Below are 8242 nucleotides of genomic sequence, written 5' to 3' on the forward strand. Positions count from 1 at the left end.
GCTTTGTCGATGACGAATTTTCCTATGTGACAGGGTATAGAGAAGCTACCTGGATCCTTGAGTTTAGGGGGCATGTTTTGGATTATAGCGCTACATTCGGCAGGGAGTGTAACGGTTTCACTATCCTCAAGTTTCCTTTTATTAGAAAGAATTTCTTTTAAGAATTTAGCATATGAGGGCATCTGCGTAATAGCTTCGGTAAATGGAATTGTAACGTTTAATTGCTTAAGGAGATCAACAAATTTTCTAAATTGACCTACATCTTTGGTTTTAACAAGCCTTTGAGGGTAAGGTATAGGTGGTTTGTAAGGTGGTGGAGGTACATAAGGTTCCTTCTTTTCTAGGGTATCCTTATTACTCTCTTCCTTTTCCTTAGGTTCACTTTCCTCAGTAGATTTCTTAGGGCTTTGGTTTTCTATCCTTGGATCAGACGGTCCTTCCACTTCCGTTCCACTTCTTAATATAATTGCATGAGCTTGGCTTCTCGGATTAGGTTGGGGCTGTCCAGGGAATGTACCAGTTGGTGCAGCAGTAGGTGCTTGTTGTTGAGCTACTTGAGATATTTGGGTTTCTAACATTTTGTTATGGGTAGCCAAGGCATCTACTTTGCTTGCTAGTTGTTTAAGTTGTTCGCCAGTGTGTATGTTCTGGTTTAAGAAATCTTTATTGGTTTGTTGTTGGGAAGCTATAAAGTTTTCCATCATGATTTCCAAGTTGGATTTTCTAGGGGTATTATTGTTAGGATTTGGTTTCTGGTACCCCGGAGGTATAGATGGGGTTTGATTCGGAGACTGTCCAGGTGCGTATAAAGCATTATTACTCTTATATGAAAAGTTTGGATGATTCTTCCAATTTGGGTTATAGGTATTCGAATAGGGGCTTCCTTGAGCATAGTTTACTTGCTCTGTTTGGATTCCAGTCAAGAGTTGACATTCCGCAGGAGTGTGGCCTTGGATTCCACAGACCTCGCAATTCTGAGCTATAGCAACCACGGCGGTTGGTGGTGATACATTTAAACTTTCAATCTTCTGGACCAAAGCATCCACTTTTGCATTGACGTGATCAAGGTTACTTATCTCGTACATGCCAGTTTTCGGTTGAGGTTTTTCCACTGTTGTTCGTTCGGTTCCCCACTGATAGTGGTTTTGGGCCATGCTCTCGATAAGCTGGTAAGCATCAGCATAAGGTTTGTTCATTAATGCACCACCTGCAGCGGCGTCTATTGTTAACCTTGTATTGTATAAGAGACCATTATAAAATGTGTGAATTACTAACCAGTCTTCCAAACCATGGTGTGGGCAAAGTCTCATCATGTCTTTGTATCTTTCCCATGCTTCGAAAAGAGACTCGTTGTCTTTCTGTTTAAATCCGTTTATCTGGGCTCTTAACATAGCTGTTTTGCTTGGCGGAAAATATCGGGCAAGGAAAACTTTCTTCAACTCGTTCCATGTGGTGACTGAGTTGGAAGGTAGAGATTGAAGCCATCTTCTAGCGCTATCTCTTAATGAGAAAGGAAAAAGACGAAGTCGAATTGCCTCTGAAGTGACACCATTAGCTTTAACAGTATCAGCATATTGAACAAATACGGATAAATGAAGGTTTGGATCTTCGGTAAGATTTCCAGAGAATTGGTTCTGTTGCACAGCCTGCAGCAGTGAAGGTTTAAGTTCAAAGTTGTTTGCTTCGATTGCGGGCGGAGCAATACTTGAATGCGGTTCATCTTGCGATGGAGCGGCGTAATCTCTAAGAGCACGAGCTGGTTCTGCCATCTCGGTTAAAGAAGGAAAAATGTTTTTGATATCAGGAAGGTTTATAGGAGGGAGATTGTTTTCAGCACGATATTCCCGAATTCGTCGTAAGACTCGGAGATATAGTTCGATATCGTTGATTCGTAAATAGAGCGGTTCGCCTTGAGAGCGAGTGCGTGGCATACAAATCAACGAAAGAAAGAATAGAAGGAAAAAGAAACCTTAGTCTCTACAGCGTAACGGAAGAGTTACGATATCGATTGAATAAAAGTCCCCGGCAACGGCGCCAAAAACTTGATCGCTCGACTGTGCGAGTCGAGAATGGGATACAAACTGCAAGTGCACAGTTCTATCGCGTAGTTTTAAAAGATATCGATCCCACAGGGACTTATGAATCGATGTACCGTTATCTAAGGTTACTACGTAAATCTAAGGTGAAAATGTTTGATTGTTTGGGGAAAAGGGAGCTAAGAGCTAAACTAATATCTAGATTAAATATTAATAAAACGGATATCGGTATGTGGTTCGTCAAAACTAGGGAATCAATTCCTTGTCGGTCTCTCGGTTTTAAAATAAATCGTTTCGACTAACTTTATTGGTTAAAGGTTTTATCTCAAACTCTCGCTCTGTTGAAGAAACCATGATCTTATGTTAATGTTGCTGTCACTTATAATTAAGTCAAAAATCATATTTTGAAAACAATAAAGTTGCAGAAACTCTTTTTAAGAAAATACTGACCGTTTTAAACACCCTTATCTCAAACTTTCGCTCTGTTGACTTAGGTTATACAATTAAATCTAAATGCTTAACTCTCGTCCTCACATTCAATCTTTAAAAATACTTTTTGGAAAAAGGTCAGAATTTAATTAATTCTAAAACTTGCTCTCGCCCTGAGATAGATTTAATGACTAACTTACACTGTCCAGTTAAAACCTCAAACTCTCGCTCTGTTGGTTTTAACTTCTTTATGTCTTTTACCTTTGTAAAAAATCTTGTTATTAAACCTGTAAGTTAAGACCGTAAAAAGATTGATTCTAATTTTAAGTTTGAATAGACCGACTTAGTTTTGATCCCTCTTTCTGCTTACTTTACATACCGATACCTAGGCAAATTAGCCAGACATGCTTACTAAATAATAATTAATATCATGCATACACAGACTCATTTCAGGCAGGCAATGCAAATAAACAATAGAATAAAGCATAAAAATTAAATAACAATTAAAGAACCTGAATGCGTAATACAATGGTCTTGAACACTCCACCACAAGCCGGTAGGATTTGTTCTTCGATTCTTCAATTAAACAGTAAATTAAATCAAGGAAATAAAAAAAACTCGAATATAACGTAAGGTTAAATCCGGTATAAAGTTGCCCAGTAGTTTCCGGTGTAGAAACTACTACGCGAAAAATATCTAAAAGCTAAGAACGGGGGGAAATAAATTGCAAGGGAAAAAGAAAAACAAAGCTTGCAAAATAAAATAAATAAAATGGACGATGCTGGAAAGGAAGAAAAATAAGCAAAGGCGTGAAAAAATAAATTTGGCAGAGCTTCCGCAAAACTGAGCGTGCAAAAACTGTGTAACTTTTGGTTTGTGAGACGGCTATTTATAATAGCCTTGGTAGCAGCATTCCGTTTCTCTCCTTCTTCAGCGTGGCTATATCCACGGCGTGCATATAGGAGACCAATTCCTTAACGTTATTCTTCCAGTCCTTCTGAGGGCGATACTTGCGCCACAAAGGTAGTGGGGTTGCGTGACGCTCGTCACGCTATGTGTGACGTCCGTCACAAGGCTCCTTCGCGTGACGCTCGTCACGCGTCCTGTGACGTCCGTCACAGGCACAGCATTGGTGACTTGTGCGCTTTGGGCTGGGCTTTGGCCTTTGGTTCCTTTTCTCTCCTTTTTGTTGCTTTTTACACCTCCTTTTCTTCCCTTTTTCACTTTTGCTTCAAAATGGGTACCTGATATAAATAGAAGAGAAATACTGCATAATATCTGATAAAATGGGATAAATTAGTGTAAATGATAAAATAATTTAATTGAATTAAGTCTTAAAAAGCGATATAATTTCGTGTTATCAAATACCACACTAAGCCACCTCTCCTCTTGTGATTTATGGAATGAATAGAATGATACACATCTCCCAAAAGAGTTGGTATTTAGTTCCCCATCATGAAGATACGAATGACATTTATATCGACAAAATCAACGATGTTGGGAAACAAAACAATGCCATAGATACTGCAAGCCAAAACAGCATTGTAAACCTTCCAATTATCTTCTTTAGCCAAAGCACCCAAAGTTTCTAAAAGAAAACTCAGATGAAAACCAAAGAGTCCTCCTTTTGTTTTGAGATTAGCATCCACCACAGATTTTCCCAAATAAAGGGTAGCAACAATTTGTTCAGAATCAGGAACCTCCCTAGACACGTGAAAGGGAACTTGAAGCTTGATGGGAATTCCCAGAATACGTGAATACACTTCCAAGGTTGGCGCCAAATGATAGTTTGGGTAAGTGAAGCATCACAAGGGAGGATCATAGAACTGCAACAAAGTATGAAGTGTATTATGTTGTATTTATTGAGAGGAGCTTTAAGGTACTCTACAAACTTCCTATAGTCTCCTTTGAAAATTTCCAAATTTCCATAAGGGGACCTCTCAGCCATCTTGAGAAGGGAGTCCAGATTAACCTTAGGAAACTTATAGGAAATATGTCCACCTCTACCAGTATCCATCTTTAGAGAAGACTTAAATAACGAGAATCAAGAATTAAAAACACCTAGAAATACAAAGACATGTGTGTTAAGAGAATGAATCTAACGATACTTATGAATGCAAGTATGATTTCCATCTTAATGGATAACTGTTGTGATTGATAACAATTGAACACCACAAGTTCAAAGGTTCGACTTAATTCCGAGAAAACCGGGTATGACGAAGGCTTCTTTTGTAACACCCACCCCAACTCACAGGTAGGTTCTAGTCAGAACAGAACATGCTTCTAAATGGCAACCAGAGTCAATGATTCTCATGATAACACTTTGACTAGTGCATAAGGAATGCAAGATAAGATAATTCCCACTAAAACATCGTCTGGGTGTGGTATGTTATGCAAACTCTTACGTGTCAGGCGCCATGAAAGTTAACATGACTATCCACTATATCCTATGTGTTACTGGTCTGGGTAGTGGGCCTTTTACCTTATAGTAACATCCCACCCAACCTGCAAACAGAAGATCCAACAACCAGCACAACAACAATATCCAGAATGTGGAAAGCAATAAAATGCAATGAATGCAATAAGCAAGTAAAACATCAAGAAACAAACACCTAATGAAAATAAAACAAACAAGAGCTATGACAGACTTACTTAGGGATTTCCCAGTAGAGTCGCCAGTTGTCGCATCTCGAAAAACACACACACAAAACATAGTTGCCACCAATGATATGTATCCCAAGTTAGGGAAAGGAATCATTGAGTAAACCTACAAAAGGATGAATCTAATGGTCTCGAAACCAAGAGAAGGTTAAGGGAGTCGATTATGCAAGGGGAAGGTATTAGCACCCCTCACGTCTAGACTACACTATAGGATCCACTCTTGTTGTTCTAATCAAAAGGGTGTGTTTAGTCTAAAATTTACCAACTAAAAGGGAATGCATGCAGAAAGATTGAATTATTTACAAACAAAAAGAATTTTTTTATTATTGCGCTCGCTTAGGTTTTACAACCCAATGCCTACGTATCAAAAAGAATCAGAGCACCGTAATTCTTCTCAAGAAATTTGGTTTGTTGTTGTTTTTACGGGTAACCACCCTTATTGAAAATTTTCATAAGAAAAGCTAAGCGACAAAAGAAGTTCGATTGGTTGAGTATTTTTGTTGAAAGAATACATCAAATGATCCATCCAAGGCAGGAGACATCTGAGTACTTGTCTCTTATTGTTGAAAGGGTTCAAGTAGTATTAGAATGTTTTTGGATTTTAATTAAGAAAAATATTTTGTTTTAGAATGTATGCAAAAGAGGAAATAAAATCTAAGGGAATTCTAAAGAGAAACCTAATGTTGGCATACAAAGGTGGTCCTAAAGTTAGGACAAAAGGGAGAACATCTACCTAAATTAGCATGCAAAGATTGACCTAGGGTTAAGGATCCAAGGAGTCTCCCTAATGTTGTCATGCTTGGTTAACAAACCTAAAATCTACTTTAGTTCAATCTTAACCAAGAGTGAACCAAAGAAATCCTATGGGGAACATGTTATCCACATAAGGAAAAAAGATATAAGAAGATAAATCCATATCAAGTAATGGTGAAAAATGAAACAATAAAAAAGTAACCCATATTAAGTCCTGAGACAATAAATAGAATAATAATAGATAAACAATCCATATCAAGTCATGGAAGAAAGTTTGATAGAATCCATATTAAGTCATGGAAGAGAAGGTAAAATAATGGCAATCCATATCAAGTCATGGTGAAAGAATCAAAAGAAAAAGTAATTCATATCAATTCATGGTGAAAATTGACCATGTCAAGTCATGGAAGAAATGAAATAATAACAATCCATATCAAGTCATGGAGGAAATGAAACAATAGAAATCCATATCCGGTCATGGAGGAAATGAAACAATAGAAATCCATATCAAGTCATGGGGGAAATGAAATAATAATAATTCATATCAAGTCATGGAGGAAATGATAAAGTAAAACAAGCAGGCAAGAGATGAAAGGTGAACTCCCAAGTCCAAACATGCTTTAAGACATCACAAATTATCACCAAGAGGTCACATGTTAACAAATAGCAACTACTCATCCAACTAGTCATGAAAGAGGGAGACAAAGCTCAAACAAGTTAAGGGAATAACGAAATTAAGTAAAAACATTAAAATAAACACAAGGACATGTTATCTAGCTCCTAAGGGTTATGCATACATGGTTTAAGCATCAAGGAGTTCAAGGAAAGCACACAAATAGGCATACTAGCAAGCAATAATTTTAACGTGTCAAGTATCCAAACAAACATGATATGAGAATAGTGAAGTGAAAGGAAAGGGGATGAGAATTAATACCAGGAAGTAAAAAACACATCAAAGACCTATCATCATTTACCTAAGAAAACTTGGGAAATATTCTCAATCAAATCATATAAAGAAAAGCAACCACATAACCATAAATGGACATAAGTCCGCATGCAATGCTAACAAGCGAGACAAGTAAAGAGAAAGAATTTGTGGAAGAAGAAATAGATAAACATAGACATGTTATTCAATTAACAAAAGTCTCAATATCAATAAGTATTTCACATAGGCATTGAATCCATGGTATAAACACCAAAGTACACAAACATCATGCAAAGTTATAAAGGGAAGTGAACACAAATGTGTGAACAATTAGACATGGAAAAGTACATATTAAGTGAATAAGATCAAAAGAAAAGACATGGGGTCAATTTATATAAGAAACACTCAAGACATCTCAGAGGAAATATATCAAATCACACTCAAAGATTGAGGCAAGTAAATGATCAAAATCCAACCCTAGTCATGCTCCTAAGGGCTAATGAACTTCAAGCAAGTATAGATGAAGTAAGATTATGGGAAAATGGTATCAAACCACACAAGTCAGAAGTATATGACATTTTAAACTTTATATATAAATCACTCAAACATCAAGAATGAACCACACAAGCTATGCTCCAAGATAGGCCAAAAGATAGTCAAACAAGCACACAAGCTCAAAAAATCTTAAACAAGAAGTAAACAAACAATGAAGCATACACATGACATCAAGGTATGTATGACTTGCGCAATAATTTAACCCAATATTAGGTTCAAGGGAAACAAGGGAATTCATCCAAACTTCATACACAAATCAAAGCCAAGTAACTTGATAAACAAGCAAAAATATCATCAAGAGAGGGATGCTTAGCTCATGGCACATTATAAAAATCTATTCAAAGCATAAAAAACAACCATAAAACTTCAAGAGGTATCAATAAGCAAACAACCTCAAAGTTCATGCATAACTAGTAAGTCAAAAGGTGGACATCGTCCAAGTAAGGAGTCCTTTGTCCAACCCAAGTAAATGGGCAATGAAAAATGAAATTGAGACATGAATAAATAAAGTGAGAACAAAATAAAACCATACACAAATGGATCCCAAGTTCCTAAGAGCTTCACCATTTACTAAACTCAAAATTAGGTCCAGGAAGGAAGAATGTAGCTCTCAATGTGTCATCATGATGAAGTGGTAATGGAATTCCATTCAAAGAATCATAAGAGCACATTAGAAAGGTACCAAGACCAAGGAAGTTAAAATAAAAATCAATGAGGAGTAAAACCAATTGGATCCATAGTACTCAAGTTGGAATGCACAAGACACAATCCAAACTATGATCTCAAAGGCAAGAAAATAGGATTCAAGATAATCAAGAAAATAGGCATCAAACCTAAAATGGTCCACATGAGTGAATTTATGAATCCTAATGCTGATGAAGTA

At 36.9% G+C, this 8242-nt stretch overlaps 1 pseudogene; it reads left to right on the forward strand.

Moving 5' to 3' along the window:
* Positions 1–1284: 1284 nt before the first annotated feature.
* Positions 1285–1384, forward strand: LOC127089214 (uncharacterized; annotated as a pseudogene).
* The last annotated feature ends 6858 nt before the right edge of the window (positions 1385–8242 follow it).

The sequence above is a fragment of the Lathyrus oleraceus genome, chromosome 5 (assembly GCF_024323335.1).
Source record: "Lathyrus oleraceus cultivar Zhongwan6 chromosome 5, CAAS_Psat_ZW6_1.0, whole genome shotgun sequence".
Taxonomy (NCBI): Eukaryota; Viridiplantae; Streptophyta; class Magnoliopsida; order Fabales; family Fabaceae; genus Lathyrus; species Lathyrus oleraceus.